This window comes from Sturnus vulgaris, chromosome 8 (genome assembly GCF_052056855.1).
Source record: "Sturnus vulgaris isolate bStuVul1 chromosome 8, bStuVul1.hap1, whole genome shotgun sequence".
Taxonomy (NCBI): Eukaryota; Metazoa; Chordata; class Aves; order Passeriformes; family Sturnidae; genus Sturnus; species Sturnus vulgaris.
In genome coordinates this window covers 13,360,568-13,381,149 of record NC_142250.1, presented here as the reverse complement: position 1 = coordinate 13,381,149, position 20,582 = coordinate 13,360,568, and the positions used below count along the sequence as shown (strand labels likewise).

General features: G+C 38.9%; 2 long non-coding RNA genes across 5 annotated transcripts in view; one reads left to right on the top strand and one right to left on the bottom strand.

Moving 5' to 3' along the window:
* LOC148222997 (uncharacterized) overlaps window positions 1-16,377 on the bottom strand; it is a 44,347-nt gene extending 27,970 nt beyond the window's left edge. For both annotated transcript variants that reach the window (XR_015805119.1, XR_015805118.1), the window contains exon 1: window positions 16,099-16,377. This is a non-coding gene — a long non-coding RNA (uncharacterized LOC148222997). The remainder of the gene's footprint in view (window positions 1-16,098) is intronic.
* LOC148222996 (uncharacterized) overlaps window positions 1-20,324 on the top strand; it is a 112,864-nt gene extending 92,540 nt beyond the window's left edge. For all 3 annotated transcript variants that reach the window (XR_015805115.1, XR_015805114.1, XR_015805116.1), the window contains 8 exons: window positions 3,781-3,931; window positions 5,891-6,011; window positions 9,918-10,023; window positions 13,332-13,425; window positions 15,076-15,213; window positions 15,372-15,571; window positions 16,166-19,488; window positions 20,289-20,324. This is a non-coding gene — a long non-coding RNA (uncharacterized LOC148222996). The remainder of the gene's footprint in view (window positions 1-3,780; window positions 3,932-5,890; window positions 6,012-9,917; window positions 10,024-13,331; window positions 13,426-15,075; window positions 15,214-15,371; window positions 15,572-16,165; window positions 19,489-20,288) is intronic.
* The last annotated feature ends 258 nt before the right edge of the window (window positions 20,325-20,582 follow it).

Below are 20,582 nucleotides of genomic sequence, written 5' to 3'. Positions count from 1 at the left end.
AATTACTTGTCTTTTACCTCTCAATTAAGTTTTTTAAAGATGAAGCAGTACATAATTTGCCAAACTTTTGTTTCTTGAAACATTTGTGTTTTAGATATTAATCATGGAACTAGTTTTATGCAGCCATTGTAGTATGTGCTGATACCTTGCTTTGAACACAAGCACTGGTTTTAATTCTTCTCCTTTTCTCTTTTTGTGCTATTAAAACAGAAAACTTGAGACATAAATGACTGTTAGAGCTGATACAATATTATTCATTGGACAAGTATGCAATTGTGACTGCCAAGCATAAATATTGCAAAACTCTTGATATTAAAGTGTGTAGCATGAGGTTACAAATACAGCAATTCATTTTCTTAGAAATAACTGCCTGCCTGATTGTGTTTGTACAAACATCTCTGTACCATGGAAATGGCAGGACAGGAGAAAGATGTTCCAGTGTTAAAAATGTGCTCCCTTTTTAGTACAAATTATAAATGATTTAGAGGGCAAATTCAACAAGTGTCTCTTTGTGACAATGCAGTGACAATGTTCAAATCTGAGGAAATGTTCAAACATTTAGAATTTAGCAGGACTTGTCTGAAAGACCAAAGAATAAAAGCTGTATGAGTGGTGAAAATTCTGTTGGTGTGTATGTATGCAAATATTTCCCAGTGTAGATGTTTAGCTTGCCCTTGGGTGTTTTGAAACATGCATGTGCCTTATGTTGCATCCAGATACCCGATTGCAAGCAGCAGCTGAATGATGCTGCTACCACCAATTTCTCATCCTCCTGCCCTGGTGCAGTCCCCAAAGGAAAACTGCCAGCCCTAATCCTGCTCAGACTTTCAAGCAGCCCAATGTTTGTGTACTAATGAAGATATGGGATGGGTTGATTTTAAGGAGAAAAGTTATATTTGGATATGCAATTATTTATTTTATGTTTATTCATGGCTCCAACTTCTTAAGTGGATCCAAACGATTGCTATTTAAATTATGTAGTGCTATAAATCTGTTTAAATCTTTTGCTCAAGAATACATAAATAGAAATATACGTTGCTGGCATATTTCTAATCTCATCATCATAAGCACTCTTCTTTGCAGATTTTTTATTTGAGAACTGTTTCTGACTAATGTAAAACTGGCTGCCCAAGCTTTAGTAGGTCTTTGAACATGTTAAAGCAGAATTAGAAACTCTCCAGGTTTCCCTGAAAATACAATCCCTGATGAGAAGATGATTTTAAACATAAATCAGGTATGAGACTAGTATCAGGAAGAAAGAGAAAGAGGTTAAGATCTAATCTATACCTAATAATAATAAACATGTTAAAAATAAATCCAGGTTGTCATTTCTGTCAGATTTTAGCAGGCAGAAACTCTTGTGTTTAGATTCTCTGTAACTGGATATATGAGGGCAGCTTCTAAAGCACTGTTCCCTGAGGCCAATATTCTCCTCTGATAAACTGTATAAGGCCTGATTTTTCAGTGCTTGAGTAGTTCTGGCTCCATATACTGCCAAGATTTTTATTCCTTTTAAACTGGGTTAAGAAAAATCAGCTTCTCTGTCATTTTTCAAAACCTTTCTCTTAGGCCTCATAATTACTGAAACCCAGTTGGTAGCTTGGCACACCCTGCTTTTGTTAATCAGGCTCAAGGACTAAATCATTGCAATTTAGATGTATGTGGAAATAGTTAGCAGACACAGCTGAAGTCCTGTAATGAGTACCTGAGATAGACAGCCTTATAAAGCCCTAATAATATTTTGATTATTCAGTTCTGACGGCTCTGATATTTCTGAGTACTAGGCTATCAATTAGTGAAATCATAAAACCTGATATTTTGATCAGGGAAAAATGGTGTACGAAAGTGAAAAGAAGCATCATTAGTTCTTTCACTACTCTGCTGTAGGTAGGGATATCTCTGTTGAATGTCTTCCACAGCAGCCCATAATTAAATAATCTGCATTATACAACAGATGATAAAATGACAGCTGGGAGTGGGTAAAAAAACGCTGGGAAATCCAGATGGGATCTGAAGACCATGAGCTTGAGGAGACTATATTGCAGAAGAAAAATCTTTTCTGTTTGTATTTCAGATTTTGTATTTATTGCTAAGTTCAGCATCATGCAAATTGGCTCAGACAGAGGCATGAGCCAGAGTTCTTACATTCCACAGAAATATTTTCCTTGCTTTCATTATGCTTTTGATCCCTCCTAAATGTAGAATGTGAGTGGGCAGAATTATCACAAGCATTGTTGCTGGTATTATCAAATACTCCAGAAGCCTGATTATGATATATACTTGGTCTCTATTATGCCATGAATTTGACATATCAGTTAATTAGTTATCAGCCCCAATTCCTTTGTTTGTACAATGTGTTTATTTATCATGAAAAAAATTAGATTATTTGTTTAGATTAATTAGTTAAATCAACTTAGAATAAAATGGCATGGGGGAGGAATGTGAGATCATTCTACTAGTTGCTTCAAGGCTAATGGGAGGTTGAACTCCAAAATTATTTCTGCTTGAAACTTCTCAAAACGATAAAAATCATGGAGTAAATAACTGAGTGCACTCTCTGCCTCTGATTTTCATTTTGTCTTCTTTCTATGGAGCTGCATTCAAAAAAGGTTTGTATTTTTTTAAAATTCAGAATCTGTATTTGTATAGATGAAATTCTGATGGCATATCTAATGTAATAGTTAAATTTAACAGAATAGGTGGCACCCATTAAGCATGTCAGAAGTAATGTTTCATATTTCTGGTCTCCTGATTTACAGAGGATATCTTAATGTTCACCATCTTATTACTGAAATTTTACAATTCTATTCTTGGCATACATTGGAGTCATTTACACAAAGAAGCTTACCTGTGCATGTCTACCTCTTTTCACAGTCAGGAAAATGAATCTATATTTGAGAGATCCACTCTGTATGGCTTTTGGCTGCTAATTACAAAATCATAAGCTTAGAAATGGGATTTTAGTGCAGTTCTGTTTGAGCAAACTCAGTGAATCCAGAGCAACTGTGAGCAAGATGCAATTATAGCTAACAAGTAAAACAGTAAAAAGGCTGTTGAGACAGGATTATAAGAGCTGAATTTTGCTTCAATGGCTTAGCAGAAATACCCCCAAAATTATCAGTTAAAGCCCCCACTGACAGCTCATCACTCAATGAATTAAGGCTTCAAGCATGTTGGACATCTGCCCCATCTCTGAAGTTGTCCTGTTTTCAGGGGACATGACAAACCCTTAACTCTGAGCAAGGGGCAAAGAATCTGGGAGGTGCTTTCTTACCAGGGCTCTCAGTATCATATGATGGAGCCTTAGCATAATCCTTTGGGTTCCTGCATTTTAGACAATTTTTACCATTAATGTCTGTTTTAAAGGCCCTTTTTAAAAGGTGTTATTTAAGAGCTGCCCAGGAGCACTCATTTTATGTATTAAAAAGCAGAAATTCAGAATAAAAAGAGGTGATCAACCCACTTTGATGTAATATAGTTACCTTATGGAGCTTGGGCAGCTAAAGAGAGCTCTTACAATAATTTGGGCATTAACCCTTGCAGGCCAGACTGAGCAGTGCTGCTGCACCCAGTGTTGAGCACTTCAAGGGACAAGGGACAGCTCCAGCACTGCAAGCACATTCCAGCCTGTGGCCCTGCTCAGGGTGCAAAGCCAGGCAAAGACAGTAGAAATAGAGAGAAAATGGGGGTCAAAATGGATCCAGGTACAGTAAAGTGGCTTTCCTACAATTTGTCTCGCTGGTGATGATGTTCAATTATTCTCATTAAAATTATGTTTAGTACAGACCTCAACCTGCCAAGCATGGAAGGAACATTTGTAAGCATTGCTGATCTGAAGGTTTATAAAATCATCTGGTTTAATGCAATTCTGTGGTAACAGACTAGATGAACGTGAGAGCAGCATGTAAAACAAGGGTGGAATATTCCACAGGTAATTTTTCTTCTTTGCTTCTTTCAGTTCTAGATTGCCATGTTTAAATGCACTCTGGTCTAGTAATGAATTAAATCTGTTACTATTGTTGTTGTTTCAGAAGGTTTTTCATTAATCCTTCTTACCTTTTCCTAAGGTAATAGTGGAATAGTGGAACACACATCCCCCCTTCTTATATGTTTGCATCAATTATAATAATGAAATAAACACTTAAATTTATTAATGATTCCGTTTTATTCAGGACATGTGGAAATAAAGCCTTTCTCTCCTCCTCTTTCACAATTTTCATAGCAAAAATATATAGTTAGCAGGTAATTCAAATACAATGCTTTGCCCAAGAAGGGTTTGAAGAAAAAAAATATTGTTAAATGACAGAGCTTACCTTTTCCTAAGGCAAACGCAGTACTGTAAGATATATAGCTCAGTTCAATACTTTACACCAAAATGGGAAGAATCTATAAGCATTTCAATTTTTTTTTCCTAGAATACAAGCCAGAATTAAATGAAAGGCCAAAATAAGGGAAATTCTATAGACTGAAGAATGTTTTTATCAGTCTAAATTGTAACTAACAATTCATTATCTGGGAATGCTTAGACAACATCCTTACCAAGCATGGTCAAAATGACCTACAGTTAGAAGATTTCTGCTCATGATTAAGGCTATTAAAAAAGCTTGTGCTAAAAATAAAAGAAGCTAATCAATCTACATCTTTCTGGACCCATAAAAATCCACTGTGCTGACTCCTGTTAAATTCTGCAGAAATCTGATGTTTCTGGAGGGCTACAGGAAAGAAATTCAGCTTCAGAGAAGGTCTGAAAATTTCCCACTACCAAGTTGAGGAAAAAATAGAACTCTAATGCAAATGTATGTGTCATAAGAGATTGAATACCTGCAAAATGAAGCTGCTTGTATAGAAGACAGGGTAACTAAGGGTTGTGAAAAGTCACATAATCCACCTCTCTGACTGAAGGAAGGCTAGAAGAATAGTGCCTTTAAAGCAAACCTTGAGGCACTGAAGCTAGTTAGGCAGAAAAATTTAAACCTCTCTGGCTCAAGCAAGCAAGACTTGCAACCCCTGCCTCATGTTTTTGACACTGATGATGGCATACCTGTTCATCCATGCTGGCAGGCTGCTCAAGAGAGCCATGGGAAAGGTGAGGGAGCCCCAGCACCTGGTCACAGACAAGTGGTGTCATGCACATCAGTCACTGCATTAGCCCTTCCCAAAAGTCTTTCATAATTTTGTATTCTATCTCAGTTATGGCTTCACGTATCTCAGTATGGCTTTGAGTCAGTACTTGTGGTTTTCTTGTAAACAGCCTGGGGAGGATGGAAGAAATGCCTCTCAAATCTTCCATTACTTGCACCCAATTCTTAATCCTGCCATTATCCTCTCAAGACAGGTATTTCAGTAATTTCTTTTCTCGCTTTCCTATTTTCCTCTTTAGAAATGTCACTGGCAAAAACATCTAATGCTATTCTATGCAAATATAAGGAAAAGGGAAATAAATGTTTGCACTTTGCAGAATTCTTGAGAACAGAAGAAATTGTGAGGAGCATAATAAAGATAGGCAGACCAAGATAAAAGAGCAGCAATTTTCCAGTCAGAGGAGCCTCCAAGCTTAGCTAGTAATAGAGACTGAAGTCAAGATGTGCTTCTAATAAGGCCAATATTAACTCACCATAATTATACCTTACAGTATTTCTACTTCATCATCGTGACACAGCTATAAATAGAATATCATCACTTCACATTTGCCAGTAAATTCAATACATTCTGAAATAAGGTAATAAAATCTGTGATTCCAGATAGTGACATATAGCAGGTGCTATTTACCACAAAACCCCCCTTAATAAATGCAGTATTAGGGGTTGATTTTATTTCAGAAGAGAGACTGAATTTTTTTGAATTTTCTTCTTTTCTGAAATGATAATTTATTTATTTCTGATATATCTAGGTCAGTGCAGTTGTTTGGTGCATATGGAAAATTTACTTCTGTGTACATTATCCTGTGATGAAAGAAGAAATCAACTACATAGCACTGAAGTATTTTCACTATTTTTACCTCTTTCCATCAGGTAACTGTCCAAAATCTGCCTGGGAAACTGCACAGAAAGCAATGTCTCATTTGCACTTAAATAAATTTTACTAAGGCCAAAAGGAAGATTTAAAGGGCCACTCAGAAATCATAGGAATTTATTCAAACAGGATCTAAATGCAAATGTCTGAACTTCTTGAATATATTCAGTTCTGGAATTCCAGTTAAGATCCATAGGTATTAAATATAATTTGCATTTGTAGAAAAAGACCAGGGTTTTCTTTTATTAGTTACAATCTGCATCCAGTAGTTTTAAGAGGAAGCTGCAAATGTTTGTAAAGTTGTGAGATTAATTATTTGCTTCATTTGCACTGCTTCTCTTCAGCTTCTCTGATTCAACTCATTGGGTCATGAAATGTTGAAGTTCTTCTTAGAAAGCATGAGCCAGAAAGGACAGCAGAGGCATTAGAAGAGCTGGGTGGCAGGGGTCAATCTTTTCTAAAACGAAGCAAAAGGCTCATAAGAAATGTGGGCAGCCAAGGTAAAGTAAACAAACACGATATAAAGGGAAGAAAAGCCCACTTCCTCTTTCCAGGTTGGGATAAGGTCCTTGTTTAGGCAGGAGGAGCTGATGAGGCTTAGGTAGAGCAGCTCCTGTTGGATGCTTCCCTCGTGATTCAGCCTTTTGAAAGCTGAATCAGATTGAGCTTGGGTGTGTGCAGGTGATTCGGACAGGTTTTGTTTTGCCCTCAGCTGAGGGATGCAGCCAAGCTGTTGTGTGCCCCGTGGTGATTACAGATGGCATAAACAACAACAAATTATTGTGTACAAGAAATGCAATATTCCTCCTAGAAAAAAATAACATTTCCCAGAGTTTCTGCAGCTTTCTCAGAGAAGTAATTCTTCAGGACCTTAGTAACATGAGTATTGCTGCAAAGGCCATCTGATGGGGTATCTGTTTCAGGACCCATTTGATCCTGAACCCCCTGGGTCTTTCAGAGAGCTTCAGAGCTGGAAACCCATTTATAAACTCTTCGTTTGGAATAGCAGTACTCAGCTGCACTGCCATCAAAGCAAATAGGCAAATTAGCCATGCATTTGTATGTAGTGTTCTCACAGTGGGTCACTTAGGGAAATAAGGTGGCCTTGCTCAGCACACTTCTCGAAGCTGCCACTGCTCTCTGTGCTGAAAGTAATTTAGATATATTGTGTTTCTGGGTCCTCTTCATCCTCCTGCTCCCAAAAGACAGGAGTGCTAGTGGAAAATTATTAAAACCTAATATTTTTGAAGGTGACTTGAGACATCAAAAGCACTTCCAAGGAAGTCAACAGAGAGTTGTGCTATGGAATAAATAGCAGCTCAGCATAACCATCACCTGAAAAGGATGATATACAGGCAGGAGAAATGCTTAAGCATGTAAGTCCGTCATGAAATCCTAATATTCAAAATGAGATCAATAGAAACAGAGTGGTAAAGAGAGAACAGTGGACAAAGGCGTAAGTGAAAAGATGGATCCTGCTGGTAATTTCTGACTCTAATCTACCTGTCCCTGGGTTGTCACTTGGTATAAATGTGCACATTGCTTCATATATTGCCAATATATCACATGTAGCATTTTTTATTATATTGCAGAAATGGTGTCCCCATTAGGGCTGTATGGCATCTCAGTAACAAATTCACTACTTTATCATTCCTGCTTGGATTTCACATTTCACATCGTCAGCTACATGAGTCTCCCTTCATTCACTTTGTCATCATGAAAATTACTTTCTTGTGTGCTGCTCTTATCACTTTTAGACAAACAGAAACTGTGTTTGGTGACTCACTAACAGGTAGAGAACATTCCTTCTTACTGTGAGGTGATATTAATGACAGTAAATCTTCCCATGACCTTAGTTAGCTGTCATTTGCTAGGCAACTCCCATATGTCTGAAGTGCTGTGATGTAGCCTATGGTTATCTAAAATAAGCTTAGAAAAGGTTCTGTGAAAATTATGATTGTTTTTCAGTCTTCTCTTGTACACATGAAAGCTGTTGGGGATGTATTTCATATTTTTCAGAATTCTGTCTATTTTAACTAACATATTGAATTTTGGTTTCATTAAAAAGAAACAAAAACGTGGTCGGCTTTCAAAAATTCTGAAAACTCACAGCCTTCATTGAGGTCATTGAAAACTTTGGGGCACCAAACTTTACAAAAAAGATGAGAACTGAGTTTGAGCTGTAGCAGAAAGTCTCTCTAGAGACTTATTATTGCCCAACTACTGGAGCAATTCCTAACAGAAGCAGCCTGTGCCTGAAATCCTGTACTGTTATACACTTCAGCTGGTGCTGTAGATTGTGTTTAAACCAGTGGCCATTTAAAGATTATTCAGACTATCCAGGAGAAGTGACTCAGAGTCAGAGTCATTCTTAGTGCACTGAAGCTGCAAACTCCTGTCAGACAGGACGTGACTGAGAGGTATTGGAGGCTCCAGGAGTGCTGTCAGAACACATTAGCAAAGTCATTTTTGCATTTCTGTCATCATATCAAGATATCTTTGGCTCACTCTCTTTGGAAAGATCTAGTGTTTCAAAATCCTGGGTCTGAAAAATCTTCACGACTTTCATATTTTTGGCAGCTACCTTTTAAGAGCAGTTAGGATTCATTCCCTAATATTTTTCAGATACCAAGACACATTTTGTGGAAAGCTACTGTAGAAATGAAACAGCTTTGATATTTTAATGAGGAGCAATGCTATCAAGGTTAATGACAATATCTAGCTGTTTGGCCAGTTCTATACATTAGCCAAACCAGAGGGGAGGGGGTTAAAATCAAACAATTTTTAGAGTCAATTTTGGTTTACTCCCTAATGTGAGGAAATTGTGCATGACAATTACAAAAGGTAAAATTTCATCTCTGATGTCCTTGTATTCAAAAGAGTCAGATCCAAAGGAGGCACTGGAGAGAAAGAGCTTGCTGGGCATTCCTGTCCATCCACTGTTTACTAAAAGTTCAGAAATGCTGATCCTAGAGAAAAAAATGTAGCTGTTTAGCACAAGAATTCTGTTGGCTTTGTTGCTGTTGAGCCCTAAATACTTTAAGAACTTTTCAAAAGCAGTTTCCTCTTGTTTACCTCACACCAGTCCTGCTTAGTAAGAGCTCAATCAGATCTAAGCTCTCTACCTCTATCACAGCATTCCTGGCCTCAGCTCTTAATAGATATGCTTATTAATGTATATGCTAAAGGAAGCATATGGCTTTGCAAATCAGGGAAGATTTTATTTAGTAATAGAATTTTATTTAGAGATTGCTCATTAATTCTTTTAATCAGCTTTTGGTTACAAGTATTTGCTTAAGTTTATGCAACATAAATTGCATGCAACTACAACTCAAATTATTTCTCATGAATAATGTATTTGAACAAATATAGGCCTTCAGTGTATTTGCAGATCATTTGTAGTCAGCTCACAATTTTTATGTCTGAGCCCATTTTTTCAAGTTGTTTACTCGTTTAGGTTAGAAGAGGGATTTTATATGTCTCCAAGTGTTTAATATGCAATTTTCAAGATGTATGATTTACTGCTTGAGGTGCTTTTTTCCATCTCCTTGAAAATCTTTGGGAGTCCACCCGCCTAATAGCATCCTGAAACATTTATTGTGTTTGAGTTTACTGTGCAGGTAATGGAAAGAGAAAAAGAAAGCAGAAACTTATGAAAAGCATTTCTCTGCTTCTTGTGCAAATATTGAATTCATGCAATGGTTGTGCTATCAGCTAATAAACTCTTCTGCATTCCTCCTATATGAAAATGTACGTGTCCAAATATTCATGGCTAAATAGAATCATCGTATGCATGGATTAGCATAATTCAGATTAAAGCAGTAGAATAAACCTTGAGAAATATTTCAAGAGGAAAAAATTTTGTTGCCAAGTCATGTTTTCTGAAACAGAAATGTTCCTTTCAGATCAGTTTCTGAGCACCTGCTGGAAGTGTTGCTGTTTCTGGACCCCAGTGTCCTGGTGTAGCCCCATTCAGCCTCACGCTGCCCTTCACAGCTGGCATGGGCTCAGGTACTTCTCATTTCTTTCAACTGATCCATTTCAAAAGTTTCTGCTCGCCATTCACCCCCTTGCTGGTGTCACCCCGAGGCTCCAGTCACACTTGTGCTTTGAAAGGGACAGCTCAAGGATGACAAGCCCATGAAAATAAAATGGCTTTTTTCTCTGTCACTGCCTTTCCTGGGCAACAGGATTTCCTGGGAGCCAGAAGCTCTGTGGCCAAAGGGCTGCTTGTTCTCCCTGTGAGGGACATGTGCTGTCCCTGCAGCCCTGTCCCAGCAGGAGCCCCTGGCTGTGCCCGAGAGGGACTCACCCTCTTGGAGACTTCAGCATTTCCAGGAGGTGTTGAAGCAAACTGTGCTCAGGGCTCTCAGAGCTGGGAGTGTAAGGGAAAAGGGAGCAGGGTGCTGTGCCTGGGGAGGGAGCCTGTGTGCTGTGCTCTGGGACAGAGGCGTTTCTACACTGTCCCTCTGAGCCAGGAGTGCCAGGCAAATGAATGCCTTAGAGCAGGGGCAGCAATGAACACAGCACAGCGAGGCCACTTCAGCAGCAAGAGCAACCAAGTCACAGCAGGCAGCCAGGGATTGCTGACCATGGGCACGCTGTCTGAGGCCAGGATCACCATCTGAGCTCCTGGTTAGCAGCCTCGGGCTGTGTTTAGGAGCAGGGCTGGCCTGTGCAGTTATGAGTGCAGCACAGCCTTTCTGCCAGCCCTGATGGCCAGCTGTGCCGTGCTCCACATAAGGTATGAAATCAAAAGCTATGCAGACCTCCAAAGCTTTCACAGCCTTCTGAAAAGCTATTTAGACAAAAATGTCCTTTGTCATTTTTATCTGTGGTCTGTTTAGTGCTGTTAGGGCTGTGCTGACATATTCTGCTGTGATTTTTCCAGTGCAATTTCCCTTCCTGGTAGAGGGTTGAGACAGTTCCTAACATGACTAGAAAAAAAAAATAAAAGAAAAAACAATGGTGTTTGAAATGATGCTGTCCACTAATATGCCTTGTAATTAGAATATCCTGTATCTGAGTTCAAGAGGCAGAATTCCATAACCATTCAGATAACCTCTTTGACTGGTGAGAGTTTCCTATCAATGCAAGGGATGGGGGGAAATCAAATGGTGGGGGCTTTCCTGTTCTATTCCCTATCCACTCAAGTTTCTGAGGAAAAATGACTCAGGATTGCCTTCCACACATCAGTGGCCACCACCCTCTGCCAGGAGACTTAGTTGCCAGGACAACTGTTGCCAAGACATGCTGGTTTTCCTAGGGAACAATTTCAGTGTGTTATTTCTGTACAGCAAACCATCTCCCATGTCTATTGTTACACCCACGTGAGAAGCTACTGGAGTTTTAGCTCCATGTGGAGATTGGGAAAGGGTAGCAAGGGAAGACAAGTCCAGTTACCAAAGGGGAGTTTGCAATTCTAGAGGGATCTGCACAAACTTTATGGTCTGTCAGACTGTACATGCACTCTGAAAACAGAGGTCCCAAAGCCTAGAGCTGGGAGCCTCTTCAAGCCATGAAGGAATGAAAATGAAATTCCCAAAATGAATTCCCAAGCTTGTAATACTTAAAAAAAAAAAATATTTAGTTAGGAATAAGATAAGGTTCTTGGGGATATTCTGCACTGTAATAAATAGCTGTATAAGCTCTTACGATTGACTACAGTGGCTGTGATCAACCACTGCGTGTGCTGGTTCCACCAACAGGTGGTTCCACCACCTCACCCAGCCTGAGAAATGTTCTTTTGAAATGAATGATATGTCCTCCAAGGATCACTCTTTTCCCTTGGAAGCAGCTTGTGAGTTTTATATCACCTGAAAGATTGCCTTAGCTTCACTTTGTTAGTGGTATAATGTTAATGGTATATACACAGCAGTAAAGAATCCTCATTGTTACAGATGTTTTTAGAGTTTATGATTCAATTGTCTTAGTTTCAATTTCTTTTTGTATCAAATTCTTTTTGTTCAAGTGGAAAATGGTTTTGATTATTCTATAATATGAGATAGCATTCAACTGTAAGCTAGTTGAATGGATAAACTCCTCTGCTGAGAAAGACAAAGAAATTTAACACTGTTCTTGTCCACCAGAGGTCACTTACAGGCCACTTTATTCATTGGTGGCTGTAATTTCATTTGCCTAGTTAACATCTTCTTGTTTCCCCTATGGAGTACTTTTGGATCAGCTGTTGAAATGCAGGTCCTGAAGACCCTACTAATGACTTTGAATCTTTTCTAGAATCATTAACATTAAGAAGCAGAAAGGAAAAATCCTACAGAAACATAATAAAAATCACAAAAACCTGTAGGGACTTTATTGATCCCATAACCTCAGTAGGTAATCCCAGTGTCTACACAGTGCTTCAAAAATTTTGCTCTGCATATTGAAGGATCTTGAGTGTGAGCCAACTCTATCCTGTATTACTAAATCTATATGAGATTCTTATCTGGATTCTTATCTGCTCAGTCTTCACAAAACCTTTCTCAATGTGCACTTAAGTTGAGAAGCAAAATGTGTTTACAGCTTCTGATACTTCAACTGTACGTGAATGTCAGCTCTTGCAGGCTAGTGTAGGCTTCTGCTTCATAAATTTTTGCTGCAAAATGATAAAAAAACCCTTGAGAAATCTTTATTTGACAGATCAGTTATCAAATGTGAGCAACTCATCCCGCTTTGGCAAAAGCTGCCGCTCTGCATCTTCTGCTGCAGCCAGAGTGAAGAGCTGGAAATCTGCCATGGTGTTTTATGAGCCCTTAAGCATCAAGATCATGGCCTGTATCTGAAGAAGTCTCAATAGGAAAGAACATCCTTCCCCCTACATTTCAATTACAGTAGGTGAAGGAAACGCAAAGGAACAGAGTGAGAATATTCCTGTTCCTGCAAGTTTAGTGAGGGACAGAAATTTCCCAATAGTGTATAGACCCCCTTTAGCCCAATAAGGAGATTATGTGTTCTGAGCTTTGTATGAATGGCATTTATTTCTGTTTTTACTGTTTGATGGCAAGAATTAACCACTTATTGCTCAGAGCAATATAGTGCTGAACAGTTCAGCTTCATACAAGTGTGTCAACAAAATATTTTTGTTTGATTCAGTTGAGTAAATATCAAGGTGTAAACTCAGGTTTAATCACGAAGCACTGTTATCTTTGCAGGCAGGTGTACTGGAGCAGACAAAAGCCTGCAATATTGTCTCTCTAGCTCCCTAGTACTTTTCATACTGGGATAAAACCATCACTGTTCTCAAGTATAAAGGTATAAATATGCAAAGATTTACACTGTGCTTAGTTTTCCAGTTGCACTAAGCAGTGCATTCTTTCCAGGAGTCAAATAGAAAGGTGGGTGTGAAGCAGCTTGGTGCTGGATAAAAACTTTTATGGAGTGATGGGTGTCCCATATGCATTCCAAATGTGCAAGGTAAGATTTCTTAAAGCTCCATAAAACTGAAAAGTTTTTTGACTTTATAGTCAAAACTTTTACAACATAAGTAGAAGAGCTGACTAGGGATGGTAAGAACAGCATCTTGATGCTATTTATCTGTGTTTCAGAATCTCATGCTTTTAAAGCTCACATGTCTTTTACCTCAGATGACAGGAAACTCAGCAGATTTTCAGAAGAGGAGGAGAAGCTCAAGTGTTCTTAATAGTCAGTATCCCAAGTGAGTCATCAGCTTTGAATCTCAAACAGAACTTCCTCTGAATGAAGCAAGTTGTTTGGGTTTTTTGGTCTGCTCTGCTTCAGAACTGTCTCAACCTCTTTACAGCTTCTGTCAAAATTATGCTCAGCCTTGCAAGCTGTGTTATTCCTGTGGCATTGTTCCTAGTCTGTCCTACTATAGAAATTCCCTATTCCCTCATAAGCAGTTGATACTTTTTTACCTTACACTGGAAGATTTTATCATTAATGAGGGTTGGCTATTTCAAGATAGAAAACAAAACAGAAAGCAGCTGTTCATGTGCACAGTCCCTTTGGCAGGCTGACAAGTCAAAAGAAATAAAGAACTTCAGCTCTGCTCCATCCTTCTGATTGTGCAGGAGCATGGTTGGGTGGTAGGATACACAGACAGGGGATAAATCACTACTAATTCATAAGAAAATGATCCTGCACAGGACAGCTTCCATTTTATGTGTTTCCAAGAGCTCTAATTACACTCACTGTATGAGCACCTATTAAGAATCGTGCTCCATAATGCCTGGTCTGAGCTTTTTCTGAAGCAAAGTTATTCCTAGAGTTTTGTTCTTCAAAAGTCTTTAATCCTGTCTCTAATTGTCTCAATGAAAAGTTTCAAACACTTGGTGCACTCCTGGTTTCAGAATGAAAGCACTCTGATGGTCGACATCAAAGCGAATTACTGAGGTAGCTGTGCATTTCTACCCAGCGCTTTAGCCATTTATTCTTTTGCAAGTGTCTAGGAGCTGTCACCCTGCTATGTTGTGATGAAAATAATTGGGTATAGTTCCCACTTCTGTTATTCCCATATGATATTGCTGCTGGTGAAGAACACTCAAAATTGATGGCTCCAAAGGCATGTTTGAAACTTCAAAAGCCAAGTGTTCTCCTGTGCTGAGCTGCTTCCTTCTCCAAGGAAATCTGCAGAGTTTCACAAGATATTCAAGAATATGCAGACATAAGACCACTCCCCCAAAAGAATGGTATGCAGAAAGAAGGCACATTCAAGAAGCTAAATAGTGAGGAAGTGTGTATGCAAAATTGGAATCAGAACCAAGTAATTCTGGAGGAAGAGAAGATTTGGAGATAAGCATATAGAAATATAGAGATAAGCAGATAGAAAAAGAAATTACAAACCTGGTTAAGAAAAACATTCAATAGTTTATGAATACTAAGCCACCTGCCCTTATGATTTTTATTTGTCACTTAATGCAGATATTTACAATAGTCCTGTAAATTTTGTACTTCATATAAACGCCCTGGGTTCAACAGAGTTTAGTGACATTTCTGCTGTGTGGAAGACCTGTGTTTCACCAAAATAATGTCTTGACCTGGTGAGAACCTAGGGGTGAGGAAATTGCTGACAATCCTGTTTGCTTCATACTTCTGCTTTTGCAGGCGAACGACCTCCAGGGAAGTTCAATGGTTGTACAACAAACCAGACATTTTTGTGGGTTACAAGGTTACAAGTTGAGCCCTGAATGCAGTGTGTTGACAGCATATAGATCACACTTCTGCTTCTTGGCCAAAACAAAGGTCAGTGTGGAAAATTCAGCTAATTAATTAAAAAAAAAAACCCTCACAGATTTCTAATTCCGAATCTCTTTAATGATGTTGGCTCTATAATGTTTTTGTCAAATCATATCTGACAAGTAGCACTGCTCTGAACTGATGTGTTCATTTTATTTTCACAGACACTAAATTTATCCTAGCTCTTGAATAGGAAAGATACAAGGCAACCTGACAGTCTATAACTTCTCTCTCTGATGCCACCAGAACAGAGAACAATAGCCCCAGAAATGGGATCCTGGGAACAAAACCCCTCCTGACATTGCTGCATGGATGGAGAGCTTTAATTTTTGCAGTTGGAAACATCTAATAGACTTTATTCTTGGTAAGAAAATTTTCTGCTAGCAAAATTGATGAAAAGTCTCTTCCTTTAGCATTAAATTCTGTGTTATTAATTTTGCAGAGCTACCTAGCACACACTGTTCTTGCTACTGTACTTTCCATGTGCACACAGTGGTACTGTGGCTGGCTGGGCAGTGCCAGCTCTGCGCAGGTAGGGCAGTCCCTGCAGTAAAGCAGGTCTCAGACAGCCTTCCCTCTCCCAGGCTACTGAAAAATGTACCCACTGACTGTAAAAAGGGGAAAAGCCTTACAGTCAAAACTCAGTGCCTGCAGTTGTGCTGATTCTGGAGTTGTTATTTGTACTGTACCACACAGCCAATGTCTGCCCAAGGCCAGGCAAAGAGCAAAGGGCTCACCCCGGAATGTTGCATGCAGCTCCTGTAAATAGGAGTGGGAAAACTGAGGCAGGCAATCATCAGGATTGTGCAAGACAGAGATAAGCCAGCGAGCAACCTCTTCCCAAAACAAAGCACAAAATAACAGCTTTTAGTAGAAATGTAGAGGATATACCTTTTGGTTTTGGCAGGCTTGTCCTCATGCTAAAAATTCAGCTGGTTTCTGTTTCACTTCTCTCCAGCATTCTGTCGTGCTGACTGCCAGGCAAGCTGGTGGTGCAGCAAAGCTTCACTGTGCACTGCTGTGGTGAAGGTGTTGGGAAGTGAAGATTTCCTTTGCTGGGATAAGTATCTGACTGTGCTGAGGCCATGCAGCCTTTGCAGGTTGATGCAGACTTCTGCCAAAGTCTTTTGCCAAAAAATAGCTTAAGAAAGATATGGAACAAAATCTATTGCTACGCTGGTGCTTGCTACTCTTGCTTGCTTCATGCAGTGCAGATTTACCTGTAGGACAACCAAAGACAAATGTTTGGGTTGCCTTGGCCAAGGTTACAGGTTCAGACACCATATGCCTGTCCAATTTGAACCCAGAGAAGCATTTTTCAACCTGTCTAGTCGGTGTGCCAGTAAGAGACTGGCTGATACCCATATATTATAATCCTTTGACCAAAGGGCAGCTGAATAGTAAACCAGGCAAGGTTGCCAACGGGAGCAATCCTGTGAGTAACTGGAACATTTGAACCAGAGAACTTCCCAAAGCATTATCTGAACCCCAAGAACTAGAAATCCTTAGTTCTTTAGCAATGGATTTCTGCATTACATTTTCAGTTAGTGATTGGCAAGAAAGTGATCCTCCAAAGCACAATGTTACTCTCTGTTACTTTACCTACAGAAATTCAAGTTTTTGGTGTAATTATTGAGACAGTTAGGATGGACTTTCCAGGGTTGACCAATATCCATGACAACTACCAAAAGGATATTGGTAATTTGTGGAGATAGGGCTTGGCAAAGCATTCCATCCCACCTTGAAGGTGGTCCATGCAACATTGGAAAGCTCACTGTGATAGCACCTCGTGCAAAAGCAGTCATTAAGAAGAAATATAGGGGAAAATCAATATGATGAGAATTGTAGGAGTGATTTTAGGCCCTGGAAGGCTGCAGAAAGGGTTTCAGCAGGCTTGATATTACCCTAACTTGCCTCAACAATGGCATTGAAACAACTAGATTGGGTCAGATGTTGGTAGAGTAAACAAACCAATGCCACATCCATTACAATTGGTGATATGCTGACAGATGTTAGCAATGTTGGACATGCCACTCTACGAAATAGAGCAGCAATTGATTTTATTTTACTGGCACAAGGACATGGTTGTGAGGAGTTTGAAGGATTGTGTTGCATGACCCTTCCTCATCACTCTGAATCTATCCACGAAAGTTGAAAGATTTAACATCTCAAATCAAAAGAGATGATGGATCATGGGTAAACGATTTGTTTAAGAGATGGAACCTTGCATGTTGGTTAAGGGAGCTTTGCAGAGTAGGTTTATATGTTTTGATTGTTGTGGCTGTGATGTTAGTGGTAGTGCCTTGTGCACTTCTTTGTGTACGACAGATGATGAACAAAACCATCAAAGAAGCTTTTGTTGTTCAAGAAAGTGATGTAGAAAAGGGAAATACAGAGAATTCACAGGATGTTATGCAGTTGTCTGACAATCTCAGTTACTGTATGCTAGTGTAAAAGATGACGAAGGCTTTGATTTAAGACCTTAGGTCAGAGACTTAACACAACAAAGATAGCACTTGCTTCTGAATTTAACTTCACATTCTTGGAATCGACCAGATCTTTTGAAACCTTAAAACTACTGTGGTTCAAAACAAGCAAAAAAGACAAGTAAAAAACCAATATATTAAATAAAAGTTTGTTAATATAGCCTTCTTTAGAAAGCTAATAACGCTATTTTGCTAGATAAGCTAAAAAGCACAGTAGTAGAGCTATATAACACAAGGTAGTTAATATACAGCAAAGTCATTAAAATTATTTCTTTAGGGTTGAACTGAGAGGGGGAATTGTGGGAAATAAAAAAGGTATAGAACTCTCAGAAAACTGTGTGAAAGCAAATCTCAGGATGGAGAAATGCAAGAATGCTGAAGATGCAAAGACAGAAACAATAGGGCTGTGAGCTGTGTGGAGACAGGCCTCAGGAAAATATGTTAAGCAGGATAGTAGAAACATGTAAGCTTAATAATGAAGGTTTATCCATTGTTTTAAGCTATTACAAGCAAGATGTATGTGTAGCTTTATTAATTGGCCTGAGCAAATGCTTGTCAGCTTTTAGTATTATGCTATTGGCCAGAAAGTTGTTAAAAGACTTTGAAACAAAGAGAATTTTGTCTGCTGTTGTGAAGCAGCTGAAGCTGTTCCATCTCCCTTGCTTGGCTCTGTAAAATGAGGCTGAGGATTGTGATGGAATAAAGGCTTTGAGACAGCTGCTCCAGCAGGCCTGTCCTGGTGTTTGTGTACATAGATGTATGTAAATATAAAGTAAGAGAAAAAATATCCCCAAAAAATACCTGCCATTACCTGCACTGGGGCAATCATGGCTTAAAGCATATTTTAAGGAGGAAAAAATTAATTACCTGAGACTCCTGTCTTTGAAAAGGACCTTCTGAACTAGCCACCTCCTAAATCTAAGTTTCAAGGCATCTTTCAAAGCCTCATTCTGATCTCTGCTGAGAAATCTCAAACTGTGTAAGCCTTGGGACCTGAAGACTGTCATTAAATCCACACAATGTCATTCTCCACGTGGAATTCTCTACCCTTCTATAAATATAAGTATAGATTGCAAAACCTGTTTTTTTCTCTTTCAGCTCCCTAAGATTTATTCAACTTTTATGAGAAATTGGGTGCATTTTGCTTTTTTAAAAATCTAACCCATTGTTGGTGCTAATTGTCATCAGTTGCTTTGGAAAGTGATTTAGTTGCTGGGAAAGACTGCCACCATTTTGTCAAAGTGTAAACAGGCACTGGGGCTCCTCTAGAATAAAGGATTGGAGCACCCTGGAAAACTATGGAGGTAAAGAAATTTTAGCTCCTGGCTGGCAAAACCAACAGAGATTTTTGTGAGGTTGAATCTCTGACTTATTGTTACCTTCAAGGAAGATGCCAGCAATGTCAACTTCACTAGTATTGGCTAATTAACATAGTATAGAAAATCAGCAGAAGGAAATCCTTACAGGGTGTTAAGAACTGTCTGGAGTCCATGAAATTGGATAAGAAATATAAACCAGGATTCAAGTTTGTTATACTAGTTAGCTACTTTCCTTATTTTATTTTAGTATGTGACATTGCTCTAGATTTTGATGGGATCCTAATGGAGAAAGCACAAAGAAGAATATAGAAATATGGTGGTCCTTAACTCTGTTTTTTATCCTTAATATAATGTTCTTACAGTAATATTCTAATGATTATTCTCTATATGGTACTTTATCAAATGAAATCTGACTGGGGAAGCTGCTCTCTGTGGGAAATCTTTTCTGAAGCTTAAAATAAAGAGAAATAATTGAGGTGAGTAGCAGAATTCATGCTATTACATGGATTTGATATTTCTCTTGTTACCCAAATCTGTCAACCAAATGGTGTTTCCTGAGGCTTCTTTGTTTTGACTGGTAGAACTGGGACAAATTAAGAGAAACTAGAGCCACTTGTTTACTATAAAAGTTTGTCAGCTCACATTTGTGGTAGTTTAATTTTGGAGTTTTTTTCAGTTAAAGAGAATACATGGGGTATGATTGCCTCACATTTGACACTCCTGTAGAGAACGGGGCAATCACTGTGGTGCAGCTTGTCAGAGCTTTACCTTAGGATGCTGCTGTCTGTTACTGCAGTTCTGCTCAGAGAGGGCAGCAAAGGATTGCAGATCTTCTGGAATCCAAAAGGAGTTCAGCTCTGAGATATAATATTGAGGAGAAATGCATCTTTTTAATATACGAAGTCTGAAAGGAGAAATAGGGGAGGCATTTGGATCATTGCTGCTCAAACACCCTTGAGCTTTTTGTCCTTTAAGATGTGGGTGTAAGCAATTAGTGGAGATACTAATAAGAGAAGCACTTAATCACTTGGAGCTTAGGCACTACCTGATGGGTGTGAAGAGTTCCAGCAGAAACACAATGAGCTGTTGAGGATTCAACTGGAATATTGTATGACTCATTTGGCACGAAGGTAAATGCTGTAAATTTAGACATATAATGAACAAAACACTGAAATTAATTTGTAGCACGGTGAGATTAATGACTGCTGTGATATTAGGTATTTTCATTAGACCTCAAGACTTTCAGGCTGTTATAAGCTTGGTTGTCTCTTTTCAGGTTTCAGTATGTACAATCAGGGTACATGAAATGCTCAGACACTATTCCTTTTGCCTGAAGGCAGGAGTGTATTTCCCAGGTAACCCCTCAAAATTATGCAAATGGAGAAATTTATTAAATGACTCTGATTTGTCACTGATCTGAGGACTTAACAATGATTCTTATTTATCCTTTCAGTGCCTTGGCTTTCACTGCTAACAGTAAGAAGTTCAGTTAGAACAGAAAAACCTGAAAAGAAAATTTATTGCTGCCCAGAAGTTCAGTGCAGTGCTCCTGCAGCCAAGAGGATGCTCC